The sequence below is a fragment of the Dromiciops gliroides genome, chromosome 3, assembly GCF_019393635.1.
Source record: "Dromiciops gliroides isolate mDroGli1 chromosome 3, mDroGli1.pri, whole genome shotgun sequence".
NCBI lineage: Eukaryota > Metazoa > Chordata > Mammalia > Microbiotheria > Microbiotheriidae > Dromiciops > Dromiciops gliroides.
In genome coordinates this window covers 148,393,408-148,416,447 of record NC_057863.1, presented here as the reverse complement: position 1 = coordinate 148,416,447, position 23,040 = coordinate 148,393,408, and the positions used below count along the sequence as shown (strand labels likewise).

At 37.1% G+C, this 23,040-nt stretch overlaps 1 long non-coding RNA gene and 1 pseudogene across 1 annotated transcript in view; one reads left to right on the top strand and one right to left on the bottom strand.

Annotated features, from left to right (window-relative positions):
- The first annotated feature begins 4,774 nt into the window (after positions 1 to 4,774).
- Positions 4,775 to 5,503, top strand: LOC122750863 (annotated as a pseudogene).
- Positions 5,504 to 18,312: 12,809 nt separating this feature from the next.
- The window catches only part of LOC122746024, a 112,851-nt gene continuing 108,123 nt past the window's right edge, over positions 18,313 to 23,040 (bottom strand). The window contains exon 3 of the long non-coding RNA XR_006355511.1: positions 18,313 to 18,368. This is a non-coding gene — a long non-coding RNA (uncharacterized LOC122746024). The remainder of the gene's footprint in view (positions 18,369 to 23,040) is intronic.

Below are 23,040 nucleotides of genomic sequence, written 5' to 3'. Positions count from 1 at the left end.
CTGGGAGAGAGGTCAAAGGTAACATATTTGGCCTTAGGGCAGTGGGGACCAGGGTAGTCCGCGTCACACTTACTTTATAACTTTGCTAAATTAAAAAAAAATTTAAATATCCTGGTATGAGATTTTGTTTATTCTGTAAGAGATACCATCTGTTTTTAGAAGTCATAGATGATTAAAAAAGAGAATGACCTTCAATATCATCTTAGCCCAAGCCCCTTATTTTGTAGATGAAGAAACTGAGGCCTGGAGCAGGCTTGTTAGCAGCAAAATCAGAACTAGAATTCAGCTCTCCTGACTCCCAGTTCTATAGTCTTTCCCCCCTGATTTCTTGCATTCTGGTATTCCTTGCATTTGCTTTCAGATATTTATATATTTTTATGGCTGTATGAAAATAATATCTCATGTTCATATTGTGCTTTATAATTTATAAGATATTTTCCTCATAACCTTTTGAAGTCAATGATCCATATTTTATTATTCCTGTTTCACAGACATACAAATTCTGGCTCAGACTAGTTAAGTGACCTGCCAATAGATAGATAACTTTTTAGTGGCAGAGTAAAAATCTGACTTCATTTGCACTGCTATTTCTATCACCAATACTGCTGCCAAATTTTGGCCTAAACTATATGTCCTTAATTATACATAAGATTTAAATTGACGGTTTAACATGACTACAGGGATTCGGTTCAGTTGTTTCAGTTGTGTTGGACTCTTTGTGACCCAATTTGGAGTTTTCTTGGCAAAGATACTTAAGTAGTTTGCCATTTCCTTCTCTAGCTCATTTTACAAATGGGGAAACTGAGGTAAATAGGATTAAGTGACTTACCCAGGGTCACATAGCTGGTAAGTGTCTGAGGCCAGACTTGAACTTACGTCTTCCTGACTCTAGGCCTGGTATTTATCCACTGCACTACTGAGCAGCCTGGCTACAGGGACTATTGTTCATCAAATAATATATCATTTTGGGGAAGCAGGATCCTAAAAGCAGTTTCCCTAAAAAACAAAAGAATTTATGACTATCCAAACTGCATTTTAAAATTCATGCTGTGCTGTTTTAATACACAGTTCAGTTTTTTGTTAAAAGCATGAGTAGAAAAGCAGACTCTCTCAGTTAACCATGTATATGGGAAGCCTCACTCTTTAGATCATAAGCACATAACCAAGCTTATCCAAATTTCAGACAAAATACTCATGAACTTAAATGCTAAACTTGCAAATCCGTATGTATAAGATGATATCAAATACCACATGGGTTTTCACCAAGTTAATCTTATTAGCAAATACTGACATATGATTCTACTTTTCTTGTGTAGTTGTTTAGTTGTTCAGTCCTTTTCGACTCTTCATGATGCCATGGACCATAGCATGCCAGGCCCTTCTATCTTTCACTATCTCCTGAAATCTGTCCAAGTTCGTGTTCATTGATTCCATGACACTATATATACTATCCTCTGCCATCCCCTTTTCCTTCTGCCTTTAATCTTTCCCAACACCAGGGACTTTTCAATGAGTCCTGCCTGTCTTGTCATTATGTGGCCAAAGTATTTAAGCTTCAACTTCAGTATTGCACCTTCTAGTGAATATCCTGAATTAATTTCTTTAAGTATTGACTGATTTGACTTCCTTGCTGTCCAAGGGACTCTCAAAAGTCTTCTCAAGCACTACAATTCAAAAGTGCTTATAGTCCAACCCACATAACCAAACATTGCTACCAGAAAAACCATACCTTTGACTATACAGACTTATGTTGGCAAGGTGATGTCTCTGCCTTTTAGTACACTGTCCAGATTTGCCATAGCTTTTCTCTCATTATAGAAGATAAAAGCTAGTGATTGAACAATAGTAGATTGAAAATGGAGATTGGAAAATGAAGTCCTTAAATGAAGATAAATTAACTATAATAGGTAGTCATAGACAGAAAAGGTTGTAATTTGTAGATCTGTTCCTGGGTGGCCAAGATTCAGAGTATAAAAGCTTAAAATAGATCTAAGTCCTGACCCTATGTAACATTTATAAGAATAATGTCAACTTCTCCAATCTAACGGTTATCTATCTTCTCAGCCCCAGTGACTCAAGTGTGGCTCATTTGTTGCAGAGGACTGAATTTGGGTAGATGCTGTAAATGGTCTTTAACTGTACCAGTTTTCACAGCCTTTGTGGCAGCTCTGGTGACATGGAAAAGAGAAGTTGGTTCCTACTGTGACAGTCCCTAATGTTTCCTTAGATCAGGGAAATTAAGCAGAAAAGGGCATAGCTATGATTTTGATTTTTGAATACTTCTCTGACCCTGCTCAGTAGCCATTTTTAAAAATTGGCTTGAATAGAAAAGGCTCCTGTTTAGGTTATTCTCTGCTTTTCACCAATCAATGACAAGACCACCGATTTAAAGCTAGAAGGGACTAGAGAGCTCATTATGTAAATCCCCTCTTTTATAGTTAATAATAATAGCGAGCTATTTACATAGCACTTTAATGTCTGCAAATTATTGTAGATATGTTATCTCACATGAGAAAATCAAGGTCTTACTACTAGGAAGTGTCTAAGGCAGGATCTGAACATAGGTCTCAGTGATTCCAAATATATATATCACTATCCACAACATCATGTTGACTGAGTGGGGGAGACTTTTTTTATCCAGGGTTCAAGCCTTAAGAGTTATAGTAAAGGGGCAGCTAGGTGGCACAGTGGATAAAGCTCCAGCCCTGGAGTCAGGAGTACTTGAGTTCAATTCTGGCCTCAAACACTTAACACTTACTAGCTGTGTGACCCTGGGCAAGTCACTTAACCCCAATTGCCTCACTAAAATTAAAAAAAAAAGAGTTATAGTAGGGCTTTGCTGTGCTATGATGGGGCTTAATAATGATGTATTGATAATACTACTATGAAATATCATTGGTTAGGGTTATGCCCCTATTTGTTTTTGATTCTGATAGGACAGATGTTAAAAGTCAAAATGGATGCGTCAAATTTAAAAATAAACATTTAAAAAAAGGAAGTAGGTTTTAACTATTTTGGTTCTATCCAGAGTATGGGAAGAGAAAACAAATTCAGGTTTTCCTAGTGCCCAAGGGTAGAAAACAGGCAGTGATAGATACTAGCTATAGTTGTTTATGTTCCAAAATAATATATTTACTTCCAGTTCTTAATGATGGGGCTAAAACCCTAGCATCCAATAATGCCAACACATTAACAGTGTCTCCCAGTAAACACATTAGTCTGTCAGCCTCTACTGGCTTTTCCTCAGAGATTTCTCCTCATTCAAAATTCCTGTGAAGAATCTATTCTTTTTTTTTTTTTTTTGCATGGTGCATAGTTCTGAAATATTCAGCTCATAATGGACAAGAATAAAACCTCCACAATATCCTTTCCTTCAGGTAAAAGAAAAATAAGCCTGTATTTCTCTCAAACTACTGTTAGGTGACCTTAGTTGTCTGAAGGGGGAAAAACAAGCCCTCTTTCTATTTAGGTTAATAAGGTACTTGAGTGAGCGGCACTCTATAGCCAAACCTGACTGGTGATTTCCTTTTTAGATGACCCATTAAAATTGGCTGAAGATAATGAATTCATCTATCATCTTTGACTAACTGTATGGTCCCCTTTATGCACTCAGGATAATAGCATTTTAGAATGAAGGACATTAAAATCATCAGATAAATCTAACAAGACTAGGGAAAGTCATCACATAATGACTGCTCAGAGGTTGTCATTATGCATGTTCATACTAGTTGCAAACCATAGTGAGTCCTGAAATTTGGGGAGAGAACAGAAAAATTCCACTTGTTTCATGTGACTTTAGCATTTTTCAACTACTAAGTTGCCATACCTCTTTATTTAAAAATAGATTGAAGAGGACTTTGGCATTTTGGATATATTTTCTAGTTTCTACAGAGTCTAACCTTGGCATATTTCAGGAAGGGTATTTGTTCTATATGCATTAGTTTACTCCTTTGCCATTGGATTTAAGAAGTCTGTGGATATATTAATGCTCCTCAAGGTACCTCGAATAGTCTTCATAGATATAATAAATAGATGGTGACTGGTTATACACTAGAATTTTCACTCAGTTTCAGTCCAATCTTACCTAATACTATAGTGGGACAACTGATAAGCTAAGCCAAAGTGGTGATCATATTAGTGACATTAGAAATGATAAACTGTTTAAAAATAGTTACTAATCAATTTTCACAGCAATGGTAAAATTTCGCAAACTCAAAATGGAGGCCAGATAGCTTCGATGAAGACTTCCCTTACAGTTCCACTGCAATGGACTTCGTTGGATAATCCATACTACTTCAAGGATTCGTGATTTTGTTGAGGTAGGTATTCCTACCATACTTTAGTAAATAATCTTTGTGATTTATGTTGGGGCTGAAAAATTCAAACCTTCTCTTGAAATTTTTCTCAACTTATTGAGGTTGGCCCATAGACAACTTATAATAGTCTGGAAACATATTCAAAGCCTTTCCATGTTGGTCAAATTGCCAGAGCTTTCATTCTAATGGCATAACTTTGGAGATGTCAGGGTCCTCTCCATGCTGTGCTGAAGTAGTACAATAGGAGAGCTGAATAAAAGCTGTTTTCAATATTATATATAGTGCTTCAAAGTTTGCAAAACACTTTACTTATGATATCTAATTTGATCCTCATAACTTTGTAAAGTAAATGCTGTTATTATCATCCCAATTTTATTGTTGAGGAAACTGAGTTTCACAGAAGTGACTTGCCCATAGTCACAGAGTTAGCATTTAAGATAGGTCCTTTCACCACCAGAATGAAGAACATTCTAAGCAACAAGACTGTTGACATCCCAGAAAATGTTGACATCTCTCTTAAGGGTCAGAAAGTTATTGTGAAGGGGCCCAGAGGAATCATCTGTAGGGATTTCAGTCATATCAACGCTGAGCTCAGTCTCCTTGGAAGGAAGGAAAAAAGCTCGGGGTGGACAAACGGTGGGGGAATCGAAAAGAACTTGCAAGGGTTTGCACAATCTGTAGTCATGTACAAAACATGATCAAAAGTGTTACTCTGGGTTTTTTCTATACAAAATGAGATCTGTGTATGCTCACTTCCCCATCAATGTTATTATTCAAGAGAATGGCTCACTTGTCAAAATCAGAAATTTCTTGGGTTAAAAATATATCAGAAGAGTGTGTATGAGGCCAGGTGTAGCTTGTGCTTTCTCAAGTCCCAAAAGATGAGTTAATTATTATTTTTGTTTTGTTTTTTGGTAAGGCAATTGGGGTCACACAGCTAGTAAGTGTTAAGTGTCTGAGACCAGATTTGTACTCAGGTACTCCTGAATCCAGAGCCGGTGCTTTATCCACTGTGCCACCTAGCTGCCCCAAGATGAGTTAATTCTTGAAGGAAATGATATTGAACTTTTATAAAACTCAGCTTCCCTGATCCAACAGGCCACCACAGTAAAAAAAAGGATATCAGAAGATATTTGAATGGCATCTATACTTCTGATAAAGACACAGTGCAACAAGCCGATGAATAAGTTGAAAAATATGCCAAAGGCAGTGTTCTGAGGAGTCAACACTTATTCAGATGTCAAAATAAAAATACTTTTTGTAAAAAAAAAAGATAGGATTTGAACTCAGTCCTTTCTGATTCCAAGTCCTGTGCTTTATCTACTCCATGACCTAGCTACCTCTATTAATACAGAATTTTAATAGTGAGGGGTAGAAGCAACCCCACTCAGAGGTTTAATAGTCATTATCTATCAGTCTTCTTATTTGTCTTTGGGTTCTATTAATATGTAGTTTGTACTATGCAGTACATGGCATGTTCTTAAATGGTATGATTTCTTTGATTCCACACTTAGTGACAGTCCTGGAGATATTGAGCAGGGATAAATATTCACAGGTGGGTATGTACATGAGAAGAAATCCATTTGAATGTTTCCTACTGTGTCCCTGCTGTTGTATGGAAGGCAAAACTAAAAATAACGCCAAAATGCCACACCTTGAGTATAATATTCAAGAAAATGACTACATTTACTCTAAGTCTGTACTTCACAAAGGAAATAATTATACCCTGCTGTTATAAACTGAAATTCTAGGGAATATGCTATTAAGATTTTGGACCTAGGATATGCTATTAAGTATTTGGACCTAAAGACAAATTTAATGATAGGTTGTACATTTAGTTGGAGACTACTTTCTTTTTTTGAATAATATTTTATTTTTATCAAATTACATGTAAAACAATTTTAACATTCATTTAAAAATTTTAAGTTACAAATTCTCTCTCTTCTCCTTCCCCCACCATGAAATGGCAAGCAATTTGATATCCATTATAAATGTGCAATTATGCAAAACACATTTCTGTATTTGTCATGTTCTAAAAGAAAACATAGACCTCCCAACCCCTTCAAAAAAACTATGAAAAAATAAAGTAAAAAATAGTTTGCTTTGATCTGTATTCAGACTCCATCAATTCACATTTTTCATCATAAGTTCTTCAGAATCGTCTTGGATCTTTATATTGTGAGAATAGCTAAGTCATTCACTGTTGATCTTCCTACAATATTGCTGTTATTGTGTACACTGTTTGCCTGGATCTACTCACTTCACTTTGTATCAGTTCAAGTAAGTCTTTCAAGGTTTTTCTGAAAGCATCCCAATCATTTCTTATAGCACAGTAGTACTCCATTACAATCACATACTACAAATTGTTTAGCCATTCCCCAGTTGATGAGCCTCTCCTCAATTTTCAATTCTTTGCCACCACAAAAAGAGCTATAATATATATTTTTGTACATATAGGTCTTTTTCCTTTTTTTAAAAAATCTCTTTGGAATACAGACCCAGTAGTGGTATTTCCAGTTCAAAGGGTAACCACTGTTTTATAGCCCTTTAGTAATAGTTCCAAATTGCTCTCCAGCATGGTTAGATCAGTTCACAACTCCACCAATAGCACATTAGTGTCCCTATTTCCTCACACTTCTTCCAACATTTGTCATTATCCATTTCTGTCATATTAGCCAATCTAATATTTGAGGTGATACCTCAGAGTTGTTTTTTTTTTTATTTTGTTTTTTTGTTTTTTTGGTGAGGCAATTGGGGTTAAGTGACTTGCCCAGGGTCACACAGATAGTAAGTGTTAAGTGTCTGAGGCCAGAATTGAACTCAGGTTCTCCTGACTCCAGGGCTGGTGCTTTATCCACTGAGCCACCCAGCTGCCCCCAGAATTGTTTTAATTTGCATTTCTCTAATTAGTAGTTATTTAGAGCATTTTTTCACTTGGCTATAGACAGTTTTGATTTCTTCTTCTGAAAACTGTCTATTCATATCCTTTGACCATTTAGCAGTTGCGGAATGTCGTGAATTCTTATAAATTTGACTCAGTTCTCTATATATTTGAGAAATTAGGCCTTTATCAGAGATGTAAATATAAATTTCCCCCTTGCAGCCCTCACACCCCCAGCATTCTGCTTTCATTTAATCTTGGTTGCACTGGTTTTGTTGATTCAAAACCTTTTAAATTTAATATAATCAAAATCAAAATCAAAACCATCCATTTTAAATCTCATAGTGTTCTCTGGCTAAGGGAAGAATTCATCACCAAACAAAGGATAGAGAGATCTGACACGTAAAGTATTCATGCTCTCCTATGGTATTATCCTTTATGTCTAAATCATGTGCCTATTTTGACCTTATCTTGGTATATGGCATGAAATGTTAGTTTATACCTAGTTTATGACAACTATTTTCTAGTTTTTCTGGTAGTTTTTGTCTGTGATGTTTAAAATCCATTGTGGGTCCTAACCTGCCCCCCCCCCCAGTTTTGGGGGGAAACTAGCTAAGATTTACTGATAAATTTAGCAAGAGTTTAGGCTTTTAAGTATTTATTAAAATGTATTAGAAGTTAGTAAAGAGAGAGAGAGGTTGAGAACAGAGCCCTTATAGTATTGAAAACCCTAGGTTAGATATATTCAGTATAGCCAGAGAAAAACCCTTGCTTTTCCTAGCAGTCCTTGTGAAATTCTGCTGTCAAGCCAATGTCCCAGACAAAAAGCAGCCCTCTATTTTTCTCTGTCTCCCTGCTGCCAAGCTGAAGTCCTAATGAAAAAAGAGACCGAACCAGTGAGCCAACCTTACCTTTCTACTTCCTGTCTGGGAGGTCCTTCAAGTTGATTGGTTGAGGGTGGTCTCCTGTTGATCTCATAGTCCACAGCCTCTGAGAACAACACCCCACTCAGGGTCGGCCAGGCATGGTCTCAGTTTTATCAATCTTAAGTAGGTTCTTAGTCAGTTTCTCGGTCTCACCCAATTCAATCAATTCCAAATCAATCTTCAGGTGGGGTCCCCTGGGCATATGCCAAATCCCATTATTTTATCACATGTCCTAAACACTGGGATCTTTGGGTTAATCAAACAATCGATTACTATGATCATTTACTACTGTGTATTGGGTACCTAATTTATTCCACTGATTCAGCACTCTATTTCTTAGTACCAGATTGTTTTATTACCATTTTAAAATACAGTTTGAGATCTGTTATGGCTAGGCCACCTTCTTTCACATGTTTTCCATTAATTTACCTCAATAGCTTGACCTTTTATTCTTCCAGATGAATTTTGTTATTTTTTCTAGCTCTATAAAATAATGTTTTGGTAGTTTGACTGGTATGGCACTGAATAAGTAAATTAATTTAGGTGGAATTGATCTTTTACCAACTATTGAGATCTGACTTTATTTGTCTGAAAAGTGTTTTGAAATTGTGTTCATATCTTGGCAGGTGGACTCTAAAATATTTTACATTGTCTACAGTTATTTTAAATGGAATTTCTCTTCTATTTCTTGCTGCTGGGCATTGTTGGTAATATGTAGAAATGTTGATGACTTATGTGGGTTTATTTTATATCCTGCAACTTTGCTAAAGCTGTTAATTATTTCAACTACATTTTTAGTTGATTCTTTAGGATTCTCAAAGTATACCATCATATCATTTGCAAAGAGGGATAGTTTTGTCTATTCTAATTCCTTCAATTTCTTCTCCTATCCTTATAACTAGCTTTTCCAGTACAATATTGAATAATAGTGGTGATAATGGGTGTCCTTGCTTGCATCTATTCCTATACTTCATAGTGTTTTGCTAGGAGTGGGTGTTGCATTCTGTCAAAAGGTTATTCTCCATCTATTGAGGTAATCATATGATTTCTACTGGTTTTGCTACTGATATGGTCAATTTTGCTTGTAGTTTTCCTAATATTGAATGAACCCTATATTCTTGGTATATATTCCGCCTGTTCATAGTGTATGATCTGTGTGATATATTGCTTTATTATCCTTTCTAGTATTTTATTGAAAATTTTTACTTTAATATCCACAAGGGAAATTGGTTTATGGTTTTCTTTCTCTGTTTTTGCTCTTCCTGGTTTAGGCATCAGCACCATACTGTATCATGAAAGAAATTGGAAGGATGTCTTTGTCTATTTTTCCACATAGTTTATATAATATTATAATTAGTTGTTTAAATGTTTGATAAATTCACTCAGGAATACATTTGGCCCTGGAGATTTTTTTTATTAAGGAGTTCATTGATGACTTGTTCAATTTCTTTTTCTAAGATGGTGTTATTTAAGTATTCTATTTTCTCTTCTATTAATCTGGGAAGTTGACATTTTTGTAAATATTCATCCATTTCACTTAGATTTTTTACATTTTTGACCTTAAATGGGGCAAGTTAGTTCTTAATAATTGCATTAATTTATTCTTCATTGGTGGTGAATTCTCCCTTTTCATTTCTGATACTGGTAATTTGTTTTTTTTATTTTTTAAAAAATAAATTTAACCAATATTTTGTCTATTTTATGGTTTCCCCTCATAAAACCAGCTACTAATTCTATTTATTAGTTCAATGGTTTTCTTAATTTCAATTTTCTTAATATTTCCTTTGATTTTCAGGATTTCAAATTTGGTATTTAATTGGGTATTTTAAACTTGCTCTTTTTCTAGTTTTTTTAAAAGAAAAAAGAAAACCAACTTTTCAGGAAGTTCTTTTCTTCGGTTAATTTTTGTTGCTCTTTTCTCATTTAGCCAATTCTATTTTGTAAGGAATTCTTCTCTTTATTGGATTTTTGTGCTTTTTTAAAAAAACTGTTTGGCCTTTTTTGTTTTTAAGATATTATTTTCTTTAATATTTTTTGTGCCTCCTTTATCAGGTTGTTGATTCTTGCATTACTTTAATTTCTTTTCGCCATATTTCCTCAGCTTACCTTATTTGATAAGACCAATTCACATTTTTCTTTGAGACATTTCATGTAATTGTTTTTATCTCATTGTCTTCTGAGTTTGTGTTTTGATCTTCCCTATCATCATGGTATAATTCTATGGTCAGGATTTTTTGTTTGTTTTTTAATGTTTGCTATTTTTCCAGTATATTTCTTGACTTTTAACTTTAATATAAAGTTGGGCTCTGCCCCCAGAATGAAAGGGGTACTGTCCTAAGCTTTGACTTTTTCATGGGGCTATATTCAGAGCTAGTTCTGGGTGGAATGGGGTGGGGGTCTATGAGTTCTTCCACGGTGGCATGATCTAAAGAAAGGTGTGGTTAGTGCTCTCCTGAACTGTGCTCTGTTCTGTGAGTGACCAAAAGCATTTTTTTCCACCCATGAATTGTTACCAAGGTCCCTGTTCCTCCTAGTCCTCCTCCTTGCTTGGGGACTGTGACCTAGAACCATGTATGGGTGAGGTAACAGAGACCTGCATTCAGTGCTAGGAAAGGCTCTCTTATAATTTCCTTCTGACCAGTTGTCTGACTTCTTCCCCTCTGTGGGCTGAGAGCACCAGAAGCCAAATCAATGCTGATTCAGTCCCCGCAAAGACCCATTGCTAGTCTGTGCCAGCATGACCTACTACCTGGTGAAGGGGCCCAGAGCCTCACTGCTAGCTTGTGCTAGGGCACATGGGACTTTACTGCTGGTTTGCACTAGTCTTGTATGCTCACCCCATTAAGACAAGGCTTTCAAGTTGTCTAGGGCTGAAAAATTGTTTTACCTCATACTTTTGTGGGTTCTTCCACTCCAGCAGGCGTTTTGAGGCATTATTTAAAGTTGTTTGGAGGGGACTATGGAAGAACTCAGATGTCTTCAAAGAGGACAAAAGGGGAATCAAGATCAGCTCTCAGGAGGGTGGAGCCAAGATGGTTGAGAAAAGCAGGAACTCATCTGACAGCACTGTGAAAAACTTCTTGCTGAGGAGCATAGGAGCAAGTGCACAACCCTGCTTCACTCTGTTGGTGACTGGGAAAGCAGGAGAGCATCATTCTTCATTCATAACTCATGTGAATGCACCATAATGAAACTTGTGTACAATGCTGATGAACTGGGTGAGAGTGGAGCACAGTCCATACTATGCCCCAGCAAACCAACAGCAGAACAGGTCTTGGGGGAAACTGAAATGCTCTCATGAAAGGTATAGCTTCTAGATCTCATAGCCCACAGATTATAAGAGGTTGGGCCACTGGTTAGAAGGAGATTACCTGGGTTCCTTTGCTGGCACTGGGTACAGGGCTTGGTTGCATTGCCCATACTTGGCTATGGGTTACAGTCTTGTGTCAAAGTTCTAGGGTAAGAAGGATCACTAGCGCAATAGAGCTTGTGGCTGCAGAGGAGCAAGGACTAGTCTCCAGGTTAGGCTGTTTGGATGGATCAATACAGATCCAGTATCTCATTAGAGAAGCAATACAAAGATCATACCAGTTATCTCATAAGTATTTCCCCTACTCAACTCCCCCTCAACTCTCCAAAATACTGTTGTTAGAAAATCAGTAAAAGACTAAAGGCATTGAAGGCTTTTAGTTTTTTTCAAAGTTCCATTATGGAATGCAAATTCTCTTGGAAGCTTGAGACAAAAAACCTCATTTAATCAAAGGAATAATTATGAGTTTTGGGGAAGATATCACAGGCAGTGGGTAAAAGTACAAAATAAAAGGCAAGAATATTGCTTGTCCTTCATTCTCCAAGAGGACCAATGATGTCCCAGTGTTGAAGTAAAATAGTGGATGATGGGTGATGGGTGATGTCTGGACTTGCCCATAAATTAGATTTAAGAGAAGCAGAGCTGCATAAAGTCCTTATCCTCACTCTCTCTTCCAGAATCTAAGTCCAGTGGCAGGACAAAAGTCAGGATGACTAGTGATGACCTGGGGTGCAGTGACCTTGCAAGAGGGGATGCAAGACTGTGGTGTCTTCAATGTCTGACCAACCTTTAAGTGCTCCACAGTGCCTGCTTCAAACTGTCTTCATGGCCTTTGTAACAAATTGTTCTCACCTGCCCATTCTGCCACTGTTAAGTCTTCACATATTTGGGATTGATATCCCTTAACTTACTTATCTGTTTGAGGCCTGTCAGTTGCCCTCAACCTGCTTTAACCTGTCTGCCAAGAAGTTTTTTACCTGGGTGTGGCCACTGCATGTGCTATAGCTTCTTGGAGCAACAGCTAAGAGTTGGGTGAAAGGTGGACACCAAAGTTAAATGAGCAACCTTGAAAAAGACTTGGCAAGCCCTCACACCAGAAGTGTTGTTCCTCCCTGAATATCCCATTTACCCTGGGAGAATATTAAGAATTTTAGAAAGCTATTGAATTTCCAACAAATGCTAAAAAATCTTTATTAAGTGCTTATGATATACTGTGCTAAGTTAGGGATACAAATACCATGAAAAAGAATGTCCCTGTCCTCAAGGAACTTGAATTCTAATAGGGATGGTGGAGATAACACACAAAAGGGAACTGAAACTGTGGGGGTGGGGGAGCAAGGACAGTTTGCTATATTCAAATGCCATAACTGTGCAAGGGTTTCATTTCCATTACTCCAGATCTTCAACCTGCTTGTCTGGCCAGCTTCAGTTTTGCAAAAGTCCCATTGTTTGTATCAGTGCCAGGTACATCCTCCATCAGTGGACATTCCCTCAGCAAATTACCTTCATAGATTGTGGTCAAACACATCATCACATCACCTGCCTAAAGGCAAACCTTTAGCTAATAAGCTTTTCTAAGTTTATCTAGGCTGATCTTCAGATGCTAGCTGCACAACCCAACTCCAGGCCCAAACTCAAACTTCTTTAAAAGCTTTATAGGATCTTCAAAACTCCAGGATCCTTTCTCCACAAATTAGGACTTTGTGGAAAGTCACTGGTTCATTACCTTTACCAAATTGTACATAAAAGGGGAGGGGGGCTCCAAACTCATATAGAGTTTCAAAGATTATATGCTTTTCAAATGTACTAAAACAGATCAAATATAGGGAGAAACTCTGAATTTTGTAGTATTCCATTGTATTTTTTTAAAGGTGGCATACAAAAATGCTTTTAAAAATAATGACAACGTTTAAGAAATGGAAAAAACCAGGCTTATTAACATATTATTTTACTTATAGACTGTGTCCTGATATTTAACTGTTATTTTAAGAATGAAATATATAAATAAATCATTGATTTTTCTCCAGTTTCAATTTAAAAGCAGAATTGTAAAAGAAAGACTAGATTCAGAAAATATAAAATTATATGGATGGGAAATTTTAAAATCTATCCTTTCATAGCCTCAAGAACTCTCTCCACTTTCTCAACCTATTCAGATTACAATTTTGTAGATATATTCTAAAGTGTTACCTAGGGTACATAGAGGTTGATTGACCTGATAGAAGTCACACAGTTAATAAACATCAAGGGACTTCATTTGAACTCAGGTGTTTCTGAGCCCAAGCCTAGCATTCTCTTCACTTATCCATGCTTCCCCTAATACTGGTAAATTGAATAAAACCATAACAAATGTGAAAATAAAGTGAACTTGAGAAAATTTTATAATCGTTAAAAAGATTGGAAAAATCATGCATTTCCCCCCTCTCATTATATGAAGATAATAGTTTCACATAGTAACCACAAAAACACTAAGTTGTTCCTCTGGAGGGTAACATTTTATACAAGTAGGACAGATAGAGAAAAGAGAGCCATGTAGGAATCAATACAATCCATGCTTAGGGCTTATAAAAGTGACCTCAAGTTCAAGCTAGATGGTGGTTAGGGAATCCCAAGAAAATTTACTACTTGCAGTGCTATCTATTGTCCAATAGACGCTATTCCAGGTCAAGACCTAGAGACCCATTTGAGAAAAGAAGTATTAACAATCGCAGACATAACTGAGGCATACAGTCAGAATTTGCCAGGAACCTGGTATTTCTGTTCCATCTAACTCACTCTCCCCCAAGCACAGAATACCTCCGAACTATTCAGACACTGAACCAACAAATCTAGTATATACATTTCTTGAGCCTCTTTGATTTCTCACTTTAGTGTGCATTCCAGGGTGGCACAGTGCCTCGTCCTGAGAAGCAGCTGTAAGGATTCCCTGCTATACAAATGGTAGCATGGGCTTTGCTATGGCCTGACAGGTTTGCAGCAACATGGCAGCTTGGTTTGTGATTGGCTAGTTCAGTATGATTACAACCAGTCACAAATGACTGCCTTCCAGGTAATTCCTGGAGATGTAACAAACATCCAAGACCTAATTCAAGTAGGAAAGCTGCTTGTTCAAGAATCCCAGGCTGACCACATGAACCTTCCAAATGGATAGACCCTCAGAGAAACTGGTAAAAGCAGGCCATAGGCATTGTGCAGGTGCCAAGTTCTATTGTCTTCTGATTAGTACTGTGTTTGACCTGATCTTCAGTGGTTCTTACTCTGATGATGTACTCAGCTTCCTCCATACTGACCCCTTCTCCTGGTGATCTGGAGAGGGTAGAATCAATCCTGATCACAAAATTTCTGGACTTTCATGGGAAGGAATAGAATGAAAGAATATGGGAACTTGGCATATCACTTCTGTACTTCCCATACAGGTAGAGGTATTCCCTAGGCACAGGTTCTTAGAGTTGGACGAGATCACAAATGCTAGGATAGCTAATCCCCTCATTTTGTAAATGAGACAAATGAGATGCAGAAGGGTTAAATTATTTCACCAGGGTCACACAGCTAATAAGTGTCAGAGGTGGGATTTGAACCCAGGTCTTGATTAGTCCAAGTCTGGTGCTTTGGTCTCTACTCAGTCCTTAAGCAACTGAAGAACCCCTCTCCTATCTTTGAGAGCCCAGAGCTTCTTTTATAGGAATGTTTTTGCTCCTTTAGAACTCAAGGGATGAGGAGAAACAATATGGCAGGTTCAAACAGGGTTCTAGGTATGTCTATACTTCTGGAAGCAGAATAGCAATAGTCTATCAAGCAAGATATGACAACAGAATTAGCTCCATCCTTTTTACTCTAAAAAAGCAATGAATGTTGTAGGCATTTGAGCAAAAGAAATTATCTCTGATTAGTTGGCACTGTTTGGAAAACTTGCTTTTGATCTTCTAGTGGCTGACTTATTTTTCAGGTTCTGATCTGAGAAGATTAAACTTGATCCTTAATCATTTTTTGTTGTTCCTATTTACGAGTAATTTATTTAATTTTTTTGCCCTGCAATTAACTGCTTGCCATGGTTCTTTGTCTCTGAACTTAGTTCAGAGTTTAGCTGGCATATAATGGGTTAAATTAAGATATCCAGCTCTCTTGCCTCAAGGAATTTGACTGACCTTGGAGAATGTGTGAACAGAAGGGAGTTCGGTCCTAATATCTTTATGCCACTAAGCGATCCTTTAAGGATGTCTTGTTTGTTGTCTAAAAGTCTGGGCCACTATCTTGCACCTGGACTCAAACAAAGAGCATTTCTTAGTCTCATGAGAGAAGAAGAGGCATCATTGCTAGCTCCCATTTACAAGCTTCCAACTAATCATATTGTTTCCTGTGCCTCTGCTCCATAACCAGTTGTGTTGTCTTTAATTCCATGATGTAATTTACCCTGTTTTGTTGTTTGTTCTGTATTTCCCAAAACCTTTAAAAAGGGAACTGTCTGCTTGGGGTCTTTGCCATTAATTGAGACAGGCCATGGACCCACTTTTTTTTTTTTTTTTTGGCCAGGCAATTGGGGTTAAGTGACTTGCCCAAGGTCACACAGCTAGTAAGTGTCAAGTGTCTGAGGCCGGATTTGAACTCAGGAACTCCTGAGTCCAGGGCCGGTGCTTTGTCCACTGCGCCACCTAGCTGCCCCCATGGACCCACTTATTGACAGGCAGAATGCCCCTCCTAATAAATGTTATCTTGTGTGGAGGTCTGCCTCAGTTTACCTTTTTGCTAAAATCTCAATCATGACAGATCTTAAGTTCATCACTTCCTTATTACAAATCTACTGAACATGCTCCCTAGACATTTGACATTTTTCCGTTGCCTGACCCAAGGGGATGTTGAGTCTTCCTAAGGGGGAGACACTCAATCTGTGCTTCACAGGCTTTATAGTTCTATTGCATCAGCCTCAGTCCTGGGACCTGGCTTTCACTTCTCAACCAGAGATTCACTCTTGCCATAGAAGACAAAAAGCTGTCCTAAGTGACAGGCCTCCCTTTTGGTCCAACCTCTAGACCAGCTTGACTGGGATGACATACAGATTTTTGGCTTACCATAGAGAAGAACTTAATAGAAATGTACTCAAGAGAAATTTATTGTCTAAAGTCACAAGGGGTTCACTTTTATTTGAGGGGTTCCAGAAGTGATTGATTGATGACTTATCTGAAATTTCCTAGCTAAGAATCATGGATCGAATAGAAAAATCAGATAATATGATTTCTAAGGTCTGTACCAAATTTGTTTCCAAGTTTTTATTGTGGCCTGAGGTTTCAATGGAAGCTGTCCTTGGCTATATAATACACAAATCTCTGTCTTGGGTATAAGTCCAGAGATTCTGTACTTATGATTTACTAAGAGTTAAATTCTCATTTAGGGTCTTTAGTCCTAGGACCTCAGTCCTACTCACTTCTTTCCTCTGAAGAAATCTAACTTCATCTCCTCAGCTCCCCAGGAGTTTGTTTAACTTTAGACTTAAATTTGGTTTCCCTTAATTTTATTATTCTGAACTTAAACATTAAACAATAGCATTTCCATAGAAATAGAGCAGAATTCAAAAATAGGAATCTCTCTGAAACTGTGAATCTCTCACACTTCTTGCTTTTCCAAAAGAGTATGTAATAAATTCTACATGTTATTTAAAAAATGGTCCTATTTGTACTTCTTTCTCAACTTTTTTCTTTTCTCTTTTGTGCCTTTAAAATATATTTTTTAAATTAGCAAGTATTTATTTTCTCTCTCTTTGGGGATCTCTTTCTGGAGGTGATCAGTGGATTCTTTTAATTTCTATTTTAGCTTCTGCTTCTAGAATTTCAGGGCAATTTTCCCTGAGAATATCTTGGAAGATGATGTCTAAGCTCTTTCCTTGATCATGGTTTTCAGGTAGACCAATAATTTTCAAATTATCTCTCCTGGACCTATTTTCCAGGTCAGCAGTTTTCCCCAGAAGATATTTCACATTGCCCTCTATTTTTATTCATTTGGATTTGCTTTATTGTGTCTTGGTTTCTCATAAAGTCACTAGCTTCCATTTATTCAATCCTAATTTTAGGCAATTATTTTTACCGGAGAGCTTTTCCATTTGGCTTTTCAAGGTGTTGACTTTTTTCTCATGTCTTTCCTGCATCACCTTCATTTATCTTTCCATTTTTTCCTCTACCCCTCTAACTTTATCTTCAAAGTCCTTTTTGAGCACCTCTATGGCCTGAGACCAATTAATATTTTTTCTTGGAAGCTTTAGATATAGGGGCCCTGAAGTTGACATCTTCCTCTGAGGGTGCCCCTCGATCTTCCTTGTCACTAAAGAAACTTTCTGTGGTCCACACCTTTCTCTGTCTGCTCATCTTGCCTTTCTTTTACTTGCCTTTTAGCTCCTTAAAGTGGGGCACTGTTTCCAGGCTGCAGTATCCCAAGCCTCAGAAGTCCCAGGTGGTATGATTTAAGGAAGATCAGGTTCTTCACTTGCCTGACCTGATCCCTGGTCTGTAGATGACACCAGACCAACTTGCTAATCATCCAGCTTTGTGTGTTGTGGTTGTCAGCTCTGATGAGCCTGTACCCCTCCCCCACCTGGGCCACTGGTACTCAAGCCTACCTCCTGGTTCCCAGCAGGGGTGAAAGACCCAAGTTCTGCCTCAGCACCAGCAAAGACCCCTGTAGTCTCCCCCCTGCCAAGGGCTCAGTCCTCTCACCAGACTGTGAGCTTAGTTCCAGACAACACTGGTGCTTCAGCTGATTCAGAGGCTCTGGAGGTCTCCTTCTCTGGTGAGGCCTTCCTGGGACTGGATCTGTGTCAAGGTGACTGTGAGATTGGGCTCCACTCCTGTATCAGCACAGCACTCCCTCCTTCTGACCTTCCAAGCCGTTCTTGGTTAGAAGATGATTTCAGCACATTCTTCTGTGGGTTTTACCATTTATTTTCTCCCCTAATAAAAACAAAGAAAAAAGAACAAACACTTGTAACAAATGTGGTGAAGCAGGAGAAAATTGCACATTGACCAAGTCCAAAAGTATATCTCACTTGCATTTTTTGTCCACTACCTCTCTTTCAGTAGTATTTTTCATCATTGAACTCCTGGAATCAATGTTAGTCACTGTGTTTATGAGAATTCTTAAATCTTTCAAAGTTGTTTATTTTCACAATGCTGTTATAGTAGAAATTGCTCTCCCTGTTCCAGTCACATCAGTGTGCATCAGTTAATACAAATCTTTCCAGGTTTCTCTGAAACTGTCCCTTTTGTAATTTCTTTTGGCACCATAGAATTCCATTATATTCATATACCATAATTTGTTCAGTAATTTCTTAGTTGATGGATACATCTTTAGTTTCCAATACTTTACCATCATCTAATACATTTTTGTTTATCCGAGTCCTTTTCCTTTTTTCTCGATCTCTTTGGAGTACAGGCCTAGTAGTGGCATTGGTAGATGAAAGGGTATGCATAGTTTAGCAACCTGTGGGGCATAGTTCCAAACTGTTTTTAAAAATGGCTTAACCAATTCATAGCTCCACCAACAGTACATTAATGTGTCTGATTTCCCACAGCTCCTTCAACATTTGTCATGTTTCTTCTTTTGTTAACTTTGGCAATTCAATGGTTGTTAGTTAGAATCTCAGAATTACTTTAATTTGCATTTTCTAACCATAAGCAATTTGGAAGATTTTTTTTCAATATGACTATTGATAGTTTGGATTTCTTCCTTTGCAAACTGCCTATTTAAATCCTCTGACCACTTGTCTATTGAGGATCTACTATGCATATTTTTAAAAGGTTATAATATCCCTCTTTTGGGCATTGCTATTGCTTTAGAGCAAAATTAGAAGCAATGGCATGATAGAACTAATTTCTACCAGGTTTCCCAAGCTTCCCTCTTTCCCCTAACTTAGGTTAGGCCCACACCATAGCACCAAAATTAGACAGGCCTCCTTCTGGGCTAAGGTATAACATTCAACAATATGTAGGACTATAATATGTGGAATACAGTAATCTTCTAAGAAACGAAAAAGAGTACTACTCAGAGGGCAGCAGAAACACATAAGGTGAACTAGATATTACATATAACAAAAAGAATTTTGAAGAAGATTAGAAATATAGGATGTTATCAAGGAAATATCTAACTGAAAAATAAGATGAGCTGAGCATATAGCAAGGGTGAAGGATATTAGGTGGGACAGTTTGAGTGCTCTACTGGTAAACTTTGTGATGCCAGGAAAAAGCAAAGAAGGGATGGGTATACACACTATAACAGGGGTCCTTAATCTTTTTTTATGTGCCATGGACTTCTGGGAGTCTGGTAAAGTCCATGGACCCTATTTCAGAGTGATGTTCTTAAATGCATAAAATACATAGGATTATAAAGGAAACCAATTTTATTGAAATAGAGTTATCAAAACATCATTTAAAAAAAAACAACAAGTATATGGTTCACAAGTTAAGAACCTCATCCCTGTAATGAATTTACAGGGGGATGGGGATAAGAGTTGCAAAGAATGGCCAAAGTTGAAAAGATGTATTACAATTGCATTGTTCAGGGAAATAGCCAAAGCAATGAAATTGCAAATACATTTGAGCATTTTAAACATTTATTAAGCATCTACTATGTGCCAGAAACATAGTTGATTTCAGTCCTGCAGAATATCACTACCACTCCTTGTGATATAGGGATTTATTCCATGCTAAGTTCAACTGATATCAGGAGGGGAAGGACTCTGTAAAGAGTTAAATAGACAGAAAGAAAATTATGTTTTATTCCTGGTGACCAACACATAGGGCTTATGTTTCAATTTCACATCTCTAAATTGGAAATATTTGACAATGTTTTTATCATCCAAATATCTCTTTGCTTCAGGCTCCCTTGAGTGTTCACCAAAGTGGGTACCAAAACTTGTCCTGTCTGTGAAGCTTGATACAATAATAATTTCACTTACTGATCTTAATCTGCTTTTAGTGTAATTTTTCTTTGGAATTTTATCTTTGATCATAATGCAGTTCTTTATGTTGACATTAACCGTTGCCTACTACAATGCTACCAAGCAAAGAAAAGGATCATTCTTTGAAATTGATTGAGTCCTCACTGAATCTTTTTGTTCCTATGATGGACTAGATTTGGTTGACCTTAAGTTTACTCACTGCAAGGAATATAAACTCCATGAGTGTAGGGACTGTGTTATTCCTTTGTATTTCATACAGGGCTATCATAATGCCCTTCACATAGTAGTTGCTCAAATGTTTGTTGAATGAATGTATTACATCTCATTCCAGATGAATCACGTCTGCCCAGCTCTGGTGGACACTGAAATCACCTAACAACAGCCCTTAAATACAAATGGTTGCATATTTATTTTGATCCTGAAGCTTTGGGGAATACTCATTTCCCAATGTCTAAAAATTCTTTCCTGGAATGTGGCAGGATGGGAAGCAAAACAGACACCCTGACCTTATATCCTTCCTATTGGACTTTAATATCTATTTATAATAGCATTAGCTTTTAGAAAATGAATTCCCCTCATTTGCCTTCTGGCAAAGTTATTCTGGTAGAGACCAGGGTGGGCTTGCCACACTGACCTTGATAAACATAAAAGGGTCAGCTCCTGATCTATTTATTCAAGGTTTTTATGGAAACTTACTCCTCTGAATCCTCATTCAAATTCTTGACAAGCCTGATCTAATATGTTTTAATATGTATTTATATGTTTAATATATACATCTATGTTTAACACATACTTATATATATGAATATTTCTCCTATTAATGTACATACAAGTTCTTCAGATGTCTGGAGCTAATTTGATGATCTTTTGAATTATATATTCTCTTTGTATTCATTAGCTGACATAATAATTCCAAGAGATGTAAATGTCAGGATTGGCAGTGATTCTGCCAGAGCTTTATCTCTAAGAAATCTGGATTGAGAGAGATTATTTCCCTATGAATGACTTCTCTAGAGACTGCCTTCCATTTCAAAGAGGAAAATATCTGTCCAAATTAATTTATCTTCACAATGTAACACTCCTTCATAGTAGGTCATGGGGTAAATCTGAGAGTAATTGAATTTTTAGTTCCAAAAAAAGGCTAGCATTATAGATTATTTAAGAATTGCACTTTCTTTACTTATCTCCACCATGGATATGGAAACTTTAGACCCAAATTTTAAAGTGATTATTGTTCCCTTAAACTTATTCTCACTTTAAATATCATTGGTTCTGAGACTGACTGTATAAATAACTAGAACAGTGAGATGATGGGGATTAGAAGCCTAAAAAGGAATGAAGATCTTTAATTCCTGAAGTCAGTGGGAAAGGGAGTTTTTCACTAGGAATTCTCTACAATAATGAAATCACAGGTTCAGGTAAAAACAAAATTATAACACTTTATTCACATAAACTCTTGGGATTGAAGACTGGATATAATCAGATATGACTGTCCAGTCTGTGCCTAAAAATGAGAACACTAGCTATATTATTTAATTCATTCAATAAAACTTGTTAGAGATTCAGAAACCTTGCCAAAATAATCAAGACATTTCAAATGGAATTCAGAAACCACACATTGACTTGATTTTTAAAAGTTTTATTAATGCTTTTTTGTCTTTACTATATGTCATTACTATACAAGCAGAAAACTATTTATCTCTCCGCTCACTAACCACATGAGAACTATCCCCTCATTGTGTCTGACAGTCTCCCCCTGCTCCCTTTTGCAAAGAGGAAGGGACTTCCTCATTTCTTTCTTTTGAATTATTCATCATTCAACTTCATTTTAATGTTCTTTTCATTTACATCATTGTAGGAGAGTGTCAAGTCAAGAGTCTGATATTAAGGGAGATCCAGAGAACCCAAGCTAGGAATTGTAACGTGAAAAACTAGACACAGATAGCATAAATTTCCTCACAGAAGGGGAATCAGAAACCTGGTTCAGGGTATCAGATTCAAGGTTCCAGAGAAAACAAAAATAGAAGCCAGATCTAAGAAATAAAATACTGAAGAATTGCAATGGAGAAGGGTGAACTGAATTGTTACCGAAGGCACTTAATTTTGAGGGTGCTGACCTAGAGGATTCAGGCAACATTTGTAATCTTTCATTAATATAGAAATAACTGAGCTTACTACTGGATTAACAAGAATAATTAACTAAAATTGAAAGTTACCTAATGTTAAGCTTTGCCACCCCTTCCTCTACTCCCTTCCCAGGGCAAGTTGCTTGTTTAATATTTCATTGTCTGTGGATATTCTTACACAAACATATTGTCAACTTCAGCCTGCTTATAATGTTCCACAGTACCACCAGTAGGACCTAAGCATTGGTCTATGTTATTAGTGTCACAATTGAATGAAACCATTGGCACATTGGGGTAGCTGGGTGGCACAGTGGATAGAGTGTTGGGTCTTGAGTTAGGAAGATTCATATTCCTGAATTCAAATCTGGCATGAGATACTTATTAGCTGTGTGACTCTGGGCAAGTCACTTAACACTATTTGCCATTTCCTTCTCCAGCTCATTTGATAAATGAAGAAATTGAGGCAAACTACTCCAGTATCTTTGCCAAGAAAACCCCCCAAAGAACCATGAAAAATAAACATGGCTGAAACGACTGAAC